The following is a 16,870-nucleotide window of genomic DNA, read 5'->3' on the forward strand; positions in this document are numbered from 1 at the left end:
CCATGCAGGGAGCCCCATGTGGGACTTGAACCTGGGTATCCGGGATCATACCCTGGGCCCAAGGCAGGTGCTCATCTACTGAGCCACTCAGGCGTCCCAATCCACTTTGTTTCAACTAGCTTTCTATACATACTAATTTACAAGTCTGGTGAACTGAAGCTGTGGTCTGAGCGTTGGTGTCCCCTTCCAAGTTCATATGTTGAAATCCCATTACGAAAGTGGGGCGTTTGCGACGTGACTGGGTCCTGAGGGTAGAATGGTCATAAGAAGGACCACAGAGCTCCTTGCTCCTTCCACCATGTGAGAATAGAAGTCTACAATCCAGAAGAGGGCCCTCACCAAGCTCTGCCTGAACCCCAATCTTGGACTTCCAGCCTCCAGAACCGTGAGCAAGAAATTTCTGTTGTTTACAAGCCACCCCATCTGGGGAATTTGGTCAAAGCAGCCCAAACAGACCGAGACAGCCATAGTACCATAATCTAAATTCAGCTTTAAATCTCTCTTATTTATGGGTAAGTTTCATCATATGCTGAGCCAGAGCAAGCAACGAGAACTGTTTTGAATAGTCAGGGGAAATAATTGTACCTTATACATGATAGTTGCTTATCAAGGGCTTTCAGAAAAATTATTCTCACCCACAGAGAATGAATCAGAACTCTGTGACAGTCTCAGATTTACGGAAATTAGAGCTAGGGAACAATAATGGGGCAGTGAGAGTCTGGGAGAGCATCACTGCTTTCAGGATGAAGACTCACATCCCTATCATGGCTACAGGGCTCTGTGTGATCTTACTGCAACCTACTTCTCTACCTGCATCTCAACGCTCTGGCCCCCACCTGTGTGTACACACACACACACACACACACACACACACACCACTCTGGCTTCTTTCCAATTCGAGAAGTTGCTACCCTCTTTCTCACCATGAGGACTTTTTTTTTTACATGCTTGCTGTTTCTCTTTCTGGGATGCTCTTTCCTCCAACCTCTTTGCCTATTTACCTTTACTCAAAAGAGTCTTCTTCCGGGAAGCCTTCTCTGACTTCCCGAATTGAAAAGGGGGTCCCTCAGGGCACCTGGGTGGCTCAGTCTATTAAGTGTCCAACTCCTGATTTCGGCTCTGGTCATGATCTCAGGGCCATGGGATCAGCCCAGAGTCAGGCTCCATGCTCAACTGGGGGTCTGTCTGCTTGTCCCTCTGCCCCTTCCCCCCTGCTTGTGTGCTCTCTCTCTCTCTCTCTTTCTCTCAAATAAATAAATAAAATCTTTAAAAAGAAAAGAGGCCCCTCATTTTCCATTTGAATAGCACTGTACGGTCCCCCTTTTTGTTACTGCATGTTGCGACTTTCCATTTATTCCTGTTAGTGATTACGACCTCTTCCCTTATCAAGTTATGCACTCTGTGAGGGTAGCGCCAAGATCTTGCTCACTGCTGGACCTGTCCCCAATATACGGGGCACTCAGTGAATCAGTTGGTTGGCTAATTGAGTAAATCAGGCCACAATAGCTTTCCTTGATCAGCTGCATGAATTACCGAAGAATAGCTCAACGGATAACTGAGTGTTTAGACCCTAAATCAACTGCACAGTTCCGGATAAAATCCTGGCTCTGCCACTTACTAGCTGTGGAGTTTGGAGCAACTTGATTCACATGATTGTGTCTCAGCTTTCTCATCTATAAAATGGGAGTAATAGTTCTGTATTTTATCAGCTCCAAGATGCCCTTGATTGTAAGACACCTCATGTACCATTAAAGAAAAACCTACAGTTTAGCTAGAACCCAATCTTTTCTTATTACTGAGGCTTTTTCCAAACAAAACCATCCTCTGCTCCATCAGTAGGATGAGCCAAGAAGCATTTCCCAAAGAAGCGCTCCTCTATGTGTGCCTCAGTTGCTTCCTACCCTATCTGGGAGACTTTTCTTCCCCATCACTGGCACCTATTCTGCAAGATGATCTTAGCAGGAGGTGTCAACTGAAAGTTTCAAGCAAGAACCAGGAAGCTGTTATAAATTTATAACAAATAACACATGCAGTAGCAATGCTCATAAATCAACTGAAATGCTAAAAACATGAACAGCCATTCCCTAGTGTGATATCATAGGCAATGTCTCCATCACTACCACACCCTGTGGACTTCACCTAGGAGAGGCCATGGCTTCTAGGACACCCCTCGACTCCAGAGAGGTTAAGATGTGAAAATAGGTACATCGGCAAACTGTTGATTGATTGTATTGCTTTTGTTTTACGAAAAAGCTCATTTCAAACCTACATGAAACTAAGCTGAATACAGTCTTAGTGAAGGCCTGGGAGTCTCATGTACAAAAACATATGGCCACTGTCGTTTGGCCTTCAAATTGCAGGAAAGTCACCTCAAACACCTTCACGTTTGCATGGTTTGGAGCCAGAGCACAAGAACAGATGCTGGCAACCCTTGTTGGATGTTCTTCAGCCACGGGAGTATCGGATCTCTTCAGCAGGTCATTCCTTGATGAAGAAATCACTTCCAGAAATTCTCCATCCCCTGGTTTTGGCTTAGGACTTAGACTTTCAGCATCATCTCCACTAGTAGTTCCTGTCACCATGTGTGGTAGGTACAGTGTGACAAACCTGGATCCACCCATTCAGCAAGGTCACCTTTATAGCCAGTTTCTTCCTCAAGCTCCTGAAGAGCAGCTGCTTCTGGGCTTCCATGGTTACCTATGGCACCTGTGGGGAGTTCTAGGCACCGCCTCTTGATTGGCGGCTGGAACCGCTTCACCAGATACACTCATCATCAAGAGTTAGTCCTTTGCGCCCATGGAACCACCCCATGCCACCAACTGACCGTCCTTTCCTGGTTTGCACTTCACAGTGTCCCAACTTCTTGCTGTACCCGTAGGATCCATGTGAATTGTTTTTTTTTCCAGCTTGACCCATTTTCCTTCTGAAATTAACTCCCCTGAGATAATTGACTGCTGGGTATTTTGAGACAAAGCCATCAGTTCTTGGTTTTTCATTTTCACGCTAGTCTGTAGAGTCTTCGGGCAAGAGGTTCATGCCCAAGGTGTGGGGAGAGGGGAAGGGCCAGGAAATGACTAAGGCTGAGGCAGCAGTCTGAGGGGATGCAGTGCTACTGCTTTTAGATCTAGGTTGTTTGAGAAGCAAGTGTGCTAGACTATACGGGGTACATGGTGTATTGGGGTGAAATCCGGGGCAGGCCATGACGAATCATGATAGTATGGCCTCTGCAGGCGGTCTGTAGCCACAGTGTCCTTCCCTTGGGCCTTGTGGGAAGTACCAGGCCAACTGACCCTGCACAGACTCAGCACAGCCCTCAGGCAAACCCATTCTCTCATTCATCATAGGAAACCAGAACTGGGAGAAATTCAGGCTTTTTCAGTTTTGTGGCTCTGGAGTTACAACTCCCCACAGGAACTAAAACGACCAGAAGGGCCAGGATTTTCGTCAGCTCGTTCCCTGCCATAATCCCAAGTGCCCAGGACAGTGCTTGGCACATAGCAGGTAGTTAGGACGTTCAGTCGAATGAATGTCCGAATAACTCTGCAGATGTTTCCTAGAGTTAACAATGGTGATATGAGAAAATTCACGTTGTGGAGGATCCAACTCAAGGCTGAGTCGAATGTGAAAGAGGCTTTAGTCCTCCGGTCTCTCCTTTTCTATGGCCCCCTTTAAAAATATGTTTTATGGGATAATTTTAATGGAAATAAACCTAATAAGTTAAAGTTATGTAATTAATTCTATTCAGCTTCCATTGTAATTACTTACTGATCCAAGGCTGCTCGTGGAACACCTGGCAGCAGTAAAAGAAAAACAGCAGCAGGTGTTTGGACTTAGTTCGTGCTTGCTAACTAATTAGATGAGGATTTTTTTCCCCTGGAAATCCGAAGCAGTTTTCATTTCGCCTGAAAATTAAAAGTTGGAACCCAGGGGCCTCAAGCCAACTCTGTTTATCTTTCTGGCTTCTGGATAGAAGACATTCTGTCGTCGAGATGCTTTTACACGGAACTAATCTCATGCACTAGAAGTCAGTTGTAGAGTTTGTCTCAGCCCACCCATGATGCCAGTTCTTACACGGTGCGTAAGAGCAGGGCCTGGAGTCAGGCTGTCATGGGACAGGTTGCAGCTCGGCCATTTGCTGGCTGTGTGACCTTGAGCATGTTACTTAAGCTTTCTTGCTCTCCTTGCAAAAATCTGTAAAATGGGGGTAAATGATAGTATATCATTAATGACGATTAAGCAAATGAGCAATGCCTCGGACATAATTAATGCTATAGAAGTGTCTTTCAAATAAATCCTTGACATTAACTTTAGTTCCTAATAAAATTTTGGTCAATAATGGATTCTACGATAATTCAGGCACGCAATGGAACTTATTCTAAAAAGATTTATATACATCCCTCGTAAAAATCAGGAATGTAGCTCCTAAGTAGAGGCTTGGTGTGTTCAAGGATTGTTTGGATGGGAAAAATAAAAAAGGATTGTTTTGATGGAGCATGTCAGCTAAGGCTTTGGGGCAGCATGCAAGAGAAATTCACTCTGGCTACTTTATACAAAGCCACTGGGGAGGCCTCCAGAATCGAGCCTCAGAAAGGACCGGAATCGGGCATTTCCAGCTATGTCAAGGGCAGGGGTATTTTGAGAAGAATGTCTTCTATCCGGGAAGGGTCCCTTTAGGAATGATTCCAGTGAGTCTCCCTCTTGCATCACTCCCAAGAGAACTATGTTCTCTGAGAGAGTTTGGTCTGAAGTCACATGCCCACCCTTGGGCCTAGTGGTAGTAGCAGGTGGGCACCTGGATGGCTGGTCCCAAGGGGACTGGAAGTAATGCAGGAAAGAGAGTATCCCAAGGCAAAGCCGGGTGTTGTCACCTAAAGAATCGGGGAGGGTTGCTAGGCAGGCCAAAGAAGCAGCTGTCCACCTCATAAAGAAAGAAAGAGGATGGGAAATGTTTTCTGAAACCTTGCTTACGTTTGTACGGCAGGCCCTTCCAGGAATTTAAATGTTTCTCTCCTCAGAGGGCACTCCCTGAGAGGCTGGCTCATCCTCGGGGCATTCACGCAAAAAGAGCAAGAATCTGGCACTAATCATAAACCGCTTCTCTCCCTGGCTTAATGAAGCTGCTCTCTAGTTGTTTGTGTTGCATTAATTTAAATACTAATCTTTGCCTCACAATTTCATAATAGCAATAATTTCTAGTTCAATCAAAACACATTATGCTAAACTTTCAGAATTCGACAAATGACAGGCTTACAGAACTGGCTCACATATTCATGAATCCTTCTTTTCACTTGGGTTGTTTTTGGCTATAAGCACCAGAACACCCAACATGATATTGCTTAAGCCAAACCGAAAATGTATTGGTGCACAGAACTGAATGTCCAGATGTAGGACAAGCGTCAGGGGACTTAATCTAGTGGTTCCAGCTCTCCTTCTCTGTGAGTACCGTGATGCTTTCTGCCTTTATTTTCTCTCTTGGGTCTTTATCTCTGGCTGGAAGCAAGATGGTGCAGAATTTTCAGGCCTTGTGAGTATCCAAAATAATAACTGGAGGAAGCTGAGATCATTTTTTTTTTTCATGTAAGTCTCAGGAATAAGGTAACTTTCCCTAGAATCTTTTAGTGTTTTCCTCTCATCTCCTTGGCCGAGAATGGGTCACCTAGCTAATTCTGCAACAGTCCTTGTGGCCAACAGGATGCCATATGCTAACTGGCTTAGATCTGGGTTCTTGGACCAGTCGCTGGCGAAGAGAGTCATATTATCATTCCTGGCCCCCAATATAGAGGCCATTAGACAATGAGAAAGAGGAGGAGTTTATGTTAAAGGAAAATAGGATAGGCATTGATCTTTTTTCTTCCCCAGTATCTGAGCCTCACTCCTGCCTCACTCCTGTGTCTGAGGAATTTAAGATTTAGTGGAAGACAGAGGCCACTTCCCACTAATAAGGGAGACACCATCAGCTTCCTGACCTTCCTCGCAGTTGGAGCGGGGGCATGTAACAGAGGCTCCACGGATCACACGTAACTGTTTCAGTGAGGCTCTTTTTGGAACCATGATACAAAGAGGCAGAAACTGCCTGCAAAATCTGTTTGAGTGGTTTTGATATCTGGTTTTCAGAGACAGCAGTGGCAACAGCACTGAAACCTCCAGTATAGGGTTACCAGGTTCAGCAAATGAAAGTACAATTAATTTGAATTTCAGATAAAAAACAATTTTTAGTATAATTTATTCAGTATAAATATATCTCAAACATTGCAAGGGATAGACTTGTACTTTTGAAAACTCATGCATTGTTTACTTAAAATTCAAACTGAACTAGGCATCCTGTCTTATCCAACTGTAATCCAATGGCATTGGAGTATTTAGCGGCAATGGCAGGAGGGTCCTCAACCAGACTGGGTTTGTGGCTGGTTTTTGGGTGTGGTCCACACTGCTATCTCCTTCCCTTGCTCCCACTCGGTTTCCAAGCCTAGTTCTGCATCATTACCAGAAATTCTGTGAGAATAAGTCATACAGCGTAAGCTTTAGCTGTTTGCAACTGTGAACCTGTATCACACAAACCTCAACATGCATTACGAAAATTTGAACCTGTCCTTTAGCATGAGGATGAGAGACAAAGAACGTTCTTAAAGCAGAAGCAGCATGGTACTGCCTTCTGGAGTCTGGGCTCTAGGGATCTAGGGGTTTTTTATGTTTTGGGTTTTTTTATATATATATATATAAGCTTCTGCTTTATCAGTGCCTTAAGGAATTTCACAAAATGCCTCCTACTTCAACTGACCTAAGGATGAAATGAAAACAATCCTGGAATGTTAGATGAATTAAAAATTAAGGATTACAAAATTCTGGCATAGACAAAATCTTTCCCTTATTAGGACTCTTCCTTTCCTTTAGCCTATCATGACTGATAAAACTAAACTCTTCTCATATAAATAATTACCCTATTATTAAATTTAATAATATGAATACAGTGAAAAACCTGTATAATGAAAAGCATTATTAATACTTTTTGGCCCTAAATTCTATTGTATTCCTATTAATCTTCTTACTTTCCCAGAATAATATGTTTCCTCTTGGGGATCAGGGGCCAATGCTAATTTACTAATTGTTATTGGGTCCTATAATGAAGCGATTTAATTATCCTCAGGATTATAGACTGGAAACATTTCCCTTTCTTCTCTAGATTTGAAAGAAGCATCTTGGTTGCCGATCATGAAATTTGTGTCTTGTACATATGCCTGGGTCTCTTGGGCTACTGGCTTGTTAAGTGATAGTAAAGGTTGTTGAATTTGGTGCTTAGATGCTGGACACAGCCTCTCTGGCCTTTTCCAGCTTATTCCCTCACAGCTGGAGCTGCTGATGTGGCTCTAGAGGCAAATCTGAAGGAAACAGACAATTGATAATTGATCATTTTAGACCTGCATAGGCTACAAAAAAAGGGGTGCTGGATTTTTTTTTTTTTTTACCCAGTGTCCATCCTTATTTTCTGCTTAGAAAAAAATAGCCTCCTTATGATATGACATCTAGAAAGGACAGTACAAGCAAATCCTGCCATCTTAAAGAAGCTGAGAAGTCCCTGAAGATTCCTTCTGTAGGACCCTATTTCTCATTGTCCCAGTATAGCCAAAGTGGTGGAGTATGTGATGTTGGCCTGGTCCAATATGTGATCATAGTGACTGGTCCTCTCAACCACAACCAACAGGACACAATAAAGCCTGGACTGGGGCTCCTGAGGGGGGAAAAAAATTACCCTTTTTCACTGGATTTGAAGTGATAGGAATTTAGGTTTGGAACAGCAGCAACCAAACTGCTCCCACGGTAAAAAGGCTTGTCTGGGGGATCCCTGGGTGGCTCAGAGGTTTAGCGCCACCTTCAGCCCAGGGTGTGATCCTGGAGACCCAGGATCGAGTCCCACGTCTGGCTCCCTGCATGGAGCCTGCTTCTCCCTCTGCCTGTGTCTCTGCCTCTGTGTGTGTGTGTGTCTGTGTGTGTGTGTGTGTGTGTGTCTCATGAATGAATAAATAAAATCTTAAAAAACAAAAAAGGCTTGTCTGAAAAACAGGGAGAAGCAGAGGTTGTAGAACCAAAAGATTAAAGAGAAACTAGAGGGATCCCTGGGTGGCGCAGCGGTTTGGCGCCTGCCTTTGGCCCAGGGCGCGATCCTGGAGACCTGGGATCGAATCCCACATCAGGCTCCCGGTGCATGGAGCCTGCTTCTCCCTCTGCCTGTGTCTCTGCCTCTCTCTCTGTCTGTGACTATCATAAATAAATAAATAAATAAATAAATAAATAAATAAATAAATATAAAGAGAAACTAGGTCCTGGTGACATCACTTGACCTTCTTCATCAAGTTTCAATGCCAAACCTACCCCTAGAATTCCTCTTTCTAGGTCAGTTTGGTTCCTGTCACTCGACATAGACAGAGTTCTAATCGATACAAGGGAACCAGTCCCCCCCACGCTTGCAAACGTGATACTGTTCAGAATGAACAACACTCACAGCCAAGCCTGGGACCAAGGCCTGGGACTCCTGGATCACTGTTAGGCAGAGTCTTACCCAGGATCTCCTTCTGTAAAGCGTGTAATTTCAGGCAGATCCTCTCACTTGGGTGTCTCTGTCTCCTCCACATCAAAAGACTATTCCTATCTGCCCTACAGATGCCCATGGCCGTGGTGGGGATAGCAATATAGAAAGAACTGATGTGGCCAAGCACTGACTACAATGTTATTCTATAATGACTTAGCAATAATCTACCTGTTTCCAAGGAATCAGGGGAGCTTCACCAGAAGAAGCAACTCTAGCACCACACTTATTTTTTGTTTTTTCCTGACGGGCACAATGTGTTCTGAAACCAGAGAGTTTACAAGATAGATTACCTTTACGTTCAGCCATCTTGCAGTTCATGTTTTGCTTCACGTTGACATGTTTGGTGGTCAAACCACATTTTCCATTAAGAACTCATGGCTTGTCTTTAGGAGAGAATGGTTAAGAGTTAGGGGTGACTATGTCTGTCTGAGGCCTATGAATAACTTTGAAATATTCAATATGTGTTATTTTGTAAAACCCTGCTGTCTCCTCAGGATTCAATGGATTTGACCCACTCGTTTGGTTTGTTGGGGCCGAATTGGGAAGTGCTAGACTATAGGTTTCAGTTTTCAGATTTCTAATCATTTTCTAAATGTGTTCCTGAGAAAATGACTAAGTGTGAATGACTAATAGTAAATTTCCCGTAAATTAGAAAAGTGATAAATTAAAACAGACAGAAAGCCCCATGTCTCTACAGTTGTTTTAAGAATTGTGTTAGCATGGTAATGATGCCATAAACATGCCAGTTTAGTATTAGACAGTGCTTACTGGTTTCTACAATCATCAAGAACTAAAATAGAAAGCGCCCTCAAGTAAGTGGAGGTGAAACTCTTATTCCTCAGTCCTTGTATTTCTACAAGGAAATTTTGCCCAAGAAGGTCTGATAATGCCTGCCCGTCTGTTTTCCAATCCAGCATTTTTAGGAAGAGAGCTGATATTTTGATCCTTGTGAGTCTGACTCATGTGTCTTTTTTTTTTTAAGATTTTATTTATTTATTCATTAGAGATGAGACAGAGAGGCAGAGACACAGGCAGAGGGAGAAGCAGGCTCCGCATGGGGAGCCTCATGCGGGACTCGATTCCAAGACCCCGGGATTATGACCTGAGCCAAAGGCAGATTCTCAACCATTTAACCACCCAGATGTCCCTGACTTCTGTGTCTTCTTTCAGGAGTTTGGAGTTGATCTCAAAGTGGGAACATCTTGGAAAGAGGAACTGAGGGAAGCATGATCTTGTGGTCAGCATTCATGTTTTATTCAGGGAGCGATAAGATCATTGAAGGGATTCAAGTAGAGTGACATGCTCAGACTTACATAGTGTTGTGTGAAGAATGGAGTAAGAATGTGGATGGGAGGTAGGTTACGCGGGCATGGCTGTGGACCAGGGAAGGGATAAAGTGGTCTGAACCAGGGCAGTAGCGATGGAAGGAGAAATAAAGAAGCTCCAAGTGCTTTATTGGAGTAAAGATACCCTTTATGACCAAAATAAAGATCAAATCACAACTGGTATACATGTACTTACAGTGATACTTTTTTTTTTTTTTTAAGTTTTATTGTCTCTTCAATTCCCCTTTATTTCTGATGAGGTCTCTAATTCAAAGACTTAACCCTGTTTCCCTGGAAGGAGAGTATGATAGAACATGTTTCATAAACATGTGCCAGTTATAATGATAAACAAAAGGTAAAAGCCAATATAACAGTCCGAATGATAATGTATATACATCTTGACTTATGACACTTTGACTATACCCTCAAAGTTGCCACATCAGAATAATCTTGAATGTGCTTATTGAACATTTAATTACTTCTTTGTAGTCAAGTGATGTTGAAATAGTTCTAGGATTGGACATCCTGTACAACCATGTATTTCAATTGAACACTTCTTTTATGTCTTAAGGATCCAACCATGTAAAACTCTTCCATGGGATCAGTGTCCTTCCCTTAATGTTTACCTGTTTGTAAGAATAATTGTGCATAGTCAGATTGTTAATAGAGTGCCACTGAATGATCTGTTATCTTGAAACTTTCTAGATAAGGAACAGATCATAAACAAATATGTACTTCCTGGTTGATTTGTAATTACCAATCAGCAAGTTGTCCTCCCACGAGAATCAGGATCACCCTTGGCTCTAGACCAGTGGTTAATGGCACTGGACAAAGATATTCTACTTGCATTAACTCATGTTTTTGGAGAGATAAGCTTTCCAAAGTACAATTACAAGAACTAGATTCTTTGGCTTCTGTGGAAGGGGCTTTAGTTTTCCTTTTTTCTTTTTTTCTTCTTTTTTTAAGAATTTGTAAGACATATTTATTTATATTAGATTATTTTGTGAAGGCAGAAGAGATATCCCAATTTTGTTTTATACTTCAGTAGCTTTTGGTAATATACCAAAAAGTCATATATTTCATGAATATACGAAATTGTATGATCATTATCTAATTCCAGAATATATTTAAGACCTAAAAAAAAAAAAAACCCAAAACAAAAACACAAAACCCTCCATACCCATCCCATTGGTAGTTCCCATTCCCCACTTCCCCCAGCTTCTGGAAATCACGCACTTACTAACTGGATTTGCCTATTCTGGAATTTTGAGACAAATGGAATCATTCAATACGTACCCTTTCCTGACTGGCTTCATTCTCTGAGCATTTTTTCAAGGTTCATCCGTATTGTTTGGGGTTTGCTTGTTTTTTAAAATGTTTATTTATTCATGAGAGACACACAGAGAGAGAGGTAGAGACACAGGCAGAGGGAGAAGCAGGCTCCAGGCAGGGAGCCCGACATGGGACTCGATCCCGGGACTCCAGGATCACGCCCTGAGCCAAAGGCAGATGCTCAACCGCTGAGCCACCCGGGCGTCCCTCAAAGTTCATCTATATTGTGACATGTATCATAAATGTACTCCATTTTATGGCCAAGTAATAGTGCATTGTGTGGACACACTACATTTTGTTATCCATTCACCAGCTGGTGGACACTTAGGTTGTTTCTACATTTTAGCTATCAAGAATAATGCCACGATGAACATCCATGTGTGAGTTTCTGTGTGCACGTATGTTATCAACTTGGTTGAGCGTACACCTGGAAGTGGAATTGCTAGATCATATAGTAACTCTATGTTAAACTTATAAGGAATCGCCAAACTTTTTCATAGCAGCTGTGCCATTCTCATTCCCATCAGCAGTGTGTGAGCATTCCGATCTCCCCACAACCTCACCAACATTTGTTCTTGTCTGTAATTTATGTATCAGCCTTAGTGTGTGTAAAGTAATGTCTCCTAGGAGCTTTGATTTGTATTTCCCTAATATTAATAATGTTGAACATATTTTCTTGTGTTTATTGCCCATTTGTATATCTCCTTTAGAGATATGTCTGTTCAAATGCTTTACCAATTCTTTTAATGACTTGTTTTCTCACTGTTGCGTTGTAACAGTTCTTTATGTATTCTAAAATCAGGTCCCTTCTCAAACATTTGATTTACAAATATTTTTGTTCACTCTGTAAGTTGTCTTTTCACTTTCTTGAGTGTCTTTTGAGACACATTTTTTTTTTAATTTTGTAGAAGTCCAATTCATTTTTTTTTTGGTTGCATGTTCTTTTGGTGTCATATTTAAGAAATCATGGCCTAATCCAAGGACACAAATTTATACTTATGTGTCCTTCTAATAATTTTACAGTGTTAGCTCTTATATTTAGATCTCTGATCCATTTTGAGTAAATAGTTGTGAATGGTGTAAGGTATGGGCCCAACCTCATTCTTTTTGCATGTGGATATTCAATTGTCCCAGCACTATTTACTGAACATACTATCCTTTCTCCTTTAAATGGTCTTATACTTTTGTTGAAAATCAATTGAACAGGGATGCCTGAGTGGCTCAGCAGTAGAGCATCTGCCTTTGGCTTAGGGCATGAATCTGCAGTCCTGGGATCAAGTCCCACATCCAGCTCCTGCAGGGAGCCTGCTTTTCCCTCTGTCTATGTCTCTGCCTCTCTCTGTGTGTCTCTCATGAATAAATAAAATAAATAAATCTTTAAAAAAAGAAAATCAACTGAACATAAATAAATAAACCCAGTTTATTTCTGGACTCTCAATTCTATCCTATTAATCTATATATGTCTATCCTTATGCAGGTGCCACACTGTTTGAATATTGTAGCTTTGTAGTAGGTTTTGAAATTAGAAAGTGTGAATCCTCTCACTTTGTTCTTCTTTTCAAGATTGCTTTGGCTATTCTGTATCCCCATATAAACTTTAGGAACAGCTTGTCCACCTCAGCAGAAAAAAGGCATCTGGGATTTTGACAGGGATTTTATTGAATGTATATGTCAATTGGGGAAGTATTAACACCTTAATAATATTATTTTCCAGTCCATAGAGATGGATTGTCTTTCCATTTATTTAACACTTTAATTCCTTTTAATGAGGTTTTGCAGCTTTCATTGTACAAGTCTTATACCTCTTTTATTAAATTTACATACAAGTAATTCATCCTTTTTTGAATTTTGTATATTGAGTCATATCCTACATCATTGCTAAATTTGCTTGTTCTAATAGTTTATAGGATCTTTAGAAGTTTCTATATACAAGATCATGTCCTCTGCACAGGGAGTTTTACTTCTTCCTTTCTAATTCAGATGCCTTTTGTTTTTCTTATCTAATTGCTCTGGCTAGAAACCTGCAACACAAAGTTGAATAGAATCAGTGTGCATTTGGTGTGACCAGATGACTTCTTCAAACTTCAATTTTCTTCTCTGTACAATGAATGGGGAAAATAGTATCTATTTCTTAGGGGGTGTTAAGAAGAATGATGGAAGATATGCTCTCCAGGCTTGGCATTTAATGACTGTTCCACACATGTATTAAGTTGTTCCTTTCCTTCAATAATCTCCTCTACTATAGTATTTTGAGCTCCCATTTCTATATCACTTACCATGTTCCTATCTCAACATTCTTGCTAGACAGTCTTCAAGCGCCTCCCCCCACACCGGGGACTGATATTATTTATTAATTCATGGATTTATTTAATTTCAGGATATATGGCACACAATGTTACATCAGTGTCAGGTATACAACACAGTGATTCCACAACTCCATACCTCATGCTGTGCTTGTCACAGGTGCACCTGCCATCTGTTACCATGCAACATTATTACAATATTATTGACTATCTTCCCTATGCTGTACCTTTTATTCCTTGTGACTCATTCATTTCATAACTGGAAGCTTGGACCTGCCACTCCTCCTCACCCATTTTGTCCATCCATCTGCCCTCCTCCCTTCTGGCAACCATCAGTTTTTTCTCAGTATATATAGGGCTGATTCTCTGCTTTTTGTTTGCTTATTCATTTGTTGTGTTTTAGATTCCACATATAAGTGGAATCATATGGATTGTCAGTCTCTGACTTATTTCATTTAGCATAATACCCTCTAGGTCCACCTGTGTTGTTACAAGTGGTAAGGTCTCATCCTTTATTATTATATTACATTGTGTGTGTGTACATGTGTGTATGTATATATTTTTAAAAATTCATCTATCCATGGGCAGGGGCTGCTAGGGGATTGGAAATAATGGGGTAATTAATATACAGACAAGTGCATATATCTTTTCAAATTCATGTTTTCATTTTCTTTGGGTAAATACCTAGCAGTGGAATTATTAGACCATATGGTATATCTATTTTCAAAGTTTAAAAAAAAACAACAACAAAGTTTTGAGGAACCTCCATACTGTTTTCCATAGTGACTACACCAATCAGTCTTCAAGATTAACTAATGCTGGCTTCCTCTGAAGATGCCAGGGCAGTCTATCAAATCTAGTGTATCTAATCATTTAGGATACTTATTTAAGATGCAGATTCCAGGGCCCTACCTCAAAAGATTGCTATTCCATATGTGTCTGGGTGTGGCCCAGGAATGTACAGTGTCAACAGGTACCCCCAGCTATGCTGAATGAGATGGTCAAGGACCACGGTGATGATCCTACAAAAGCTTACTTTAGAAACCCTAGAGCTGCATTTTCTTCAAACTTGGACCTGTACAAAGACAGCAAACCTAGTTTTCCAGGCCCCCAGGGAGCCTCAGACTGAGCTGACCCAGAAACCTGACACAAGTTCATCACCCATGCTTCTTGTTTCTGGTTTTTGGCGACATGGACAGATCCATTTCCCTCTGTTAACCCTCTGGATCTTCCTCATTCCTGGTCCAATAGGTTCAAGTCAGGCTGATGCTCTTTCTCCCCACCCCCAACTCAAGTCAATAAAGATCAGCTCCCAGAACAGTTTACTAAAACAAAGGAGAGGAAGGCTTTTCCCTTCAGGGAACCTAAGGCTGGAGTTGACTAGGCTAGTTTCACAGAAGATGGAGAGCCTAATGAAAATGAAACAGTAGAGATGGTGGCCCTGTGACTTCATTAGGCCTCTGGAGTTCTTGGTAATATGAGTTACTCATTCCCTTTTTTGGTGTCAGTTGGAGTAGAAATTTCTTCTTACCGCTGGAAGTTCTAACATGCAGAATCAACCCCTAAAATGGACCCCTTGACATCACTCTGTCTCTCCTCTTCTCCCACTACTTCTCTGCCCAAATTCCCCCTCACTGGGCTGTCCCAAAAAATTCCCCTGCACTCCACCTTCCTCATAAAATGTCACCTGCTTGTCACAATGGAACACAAGTTTCCCATGTCCCCATAAGCAGGGGTACTTGCTGTTTAGGGCCAGGTCTAGCCCACTTTTCTTCCACCCTTTGGGGCAAAAATCCTTCTCTTTTGAGAGTCATGTTATAGAGCACACTGTTCATTACTGATTTCCTGATTACTTAATTCACTTAGGACTCTGACACCTGTTTTATAGTCTCCTCTTCCACCTCTGGCATCATTCCAGAGGGATTTCACCATCCCATTTAACAGCCTGTAATCATGGCTCATATAGCATCTACTGTGTATCAGGCATAGTTCTAAGCTGCTTACATATATTTAAGCTCACTCAGCCCTTATAACAGCATGAAGTGTTATTAGCTCCATTTTATAGAGGAGGAAACTGAGGCACAGAAAGGCTATTTAGACTTTTCTAGAGTTACCCAGCTACTAAGTGGCAGAGTGGGAATGAGAACAAGGATTCTAAACTGCAGAGTCTGGGCTCTTAACCTATGTGCCAGCCTCCGGGCTCCCCATTCTCTGGAATTGTAGCATCCCCCATAGGCACTCTGTATCGATCCTGTGAAGGTGGGAGGCAGGCAGTATCTCCTCTGGGTCACTCTATACCTTGAAGAGGAGATGTCAGCTGAGCGTGGTTTGGATGGCCACTGAAGGCCTGTACCTCCCTCCCCTTTCTACAGCACATGATTTTGAGTCATCCTCCATGTAAATGTACCCACTAATAGATAAGCCCTGAAACTAGTGTGTAGGTTGGGAAGACACAGCAGCAGAAAAGCGGGTTGGTTATATATTCTGTCCTGGTACCCCATAAAACCTTTCTTCTGCCCCAATAGTCCTTACACTCTGTGGGAAACTTGCTGCATTCAGGCCACCTCTCAGAACGGCACCCTCGTCCGTGGTCTTACTCATGGGCCCTGTGCTCCTCAACCCTGCAGGCACGATGGGTTCACACCCCTGGTTTTCTTGCTTCCTCTGTTTGCAAGAGCAGGGAGAAGGAAGGCAGGGGGCAGTTTCACCATCCCAACAAACACACCTAGAGGTAGCTCCATCCAGAGCTGCTCCCCCCCGCTGAAAAATTCCTGCTCACACCCCCACCCCAACACCTCCATCTCCAAGCCTCCATTCCTCTCTCCAGCTCAAAGCCTTTGCCACCTTCACCTCCTGCCGCTGATGGGCCCTCCTGAGGCCTTCACGATGCCTACCAACCTACCAGACCCAGCCTGCGACACGCATCCCTGGATCAACACCTCTGTTCCGGGTTCTACCAGTAGTAGAAAAAACTCACACAAATGTGTGTACTGGCGCCATTATAAATATAAGGTCGACAAGAGCAGCATTACCCCCCCACCCCCAAACAAGGACACCAAGCAGGCCTAATTAGTACTCACACCAGCTTTGATTATAACTATTGGGCACTTGCTATGGTACCAAAGCAGTGTCCTAATCGCTTCACAAGCGCTTCATTTCATCCTCAAAACACCCCTGGCATGAATTAGAGACCAGCAAGATCCCCATTTTACAGACAGGAACACTGAGGCATCGGGAGGTCGGGACCGCTGGCGGCCGCACCTGCACCAGTGGAGCCGCACGTACCCGCCCCCCGTACCCCCCGCAGGTGCCTGCAGGTCAGGAGC

At 42.5% G+C, this 16,870-nt stretch overlaps 1 pseudogene; it reads right to left on the reverse strand.

Moving 5' to 3' along the window:
• The window catches only part of LOC121495523, an 18,510-nt pseudogene continuing 1,640 nt past the window's right edge, over window positions 1-16,870 (reverse strand).

Source organism: Vulpes lagopus, chromosome 7 (genome assembly GCF_018345385.1).
Source record: "Vulpes lagopus strain Blue_001 chromosome 7, ASM1834538v1, whole genome shotgun sequence".
In the NCBI taxonomy this organism is placed as follows: domain Eukaryota; kingdom Metazoa; phylum Chordata; class Mammalia; order Carnivora; family Canidae; genus Vulpes; species Vulpes lagopus.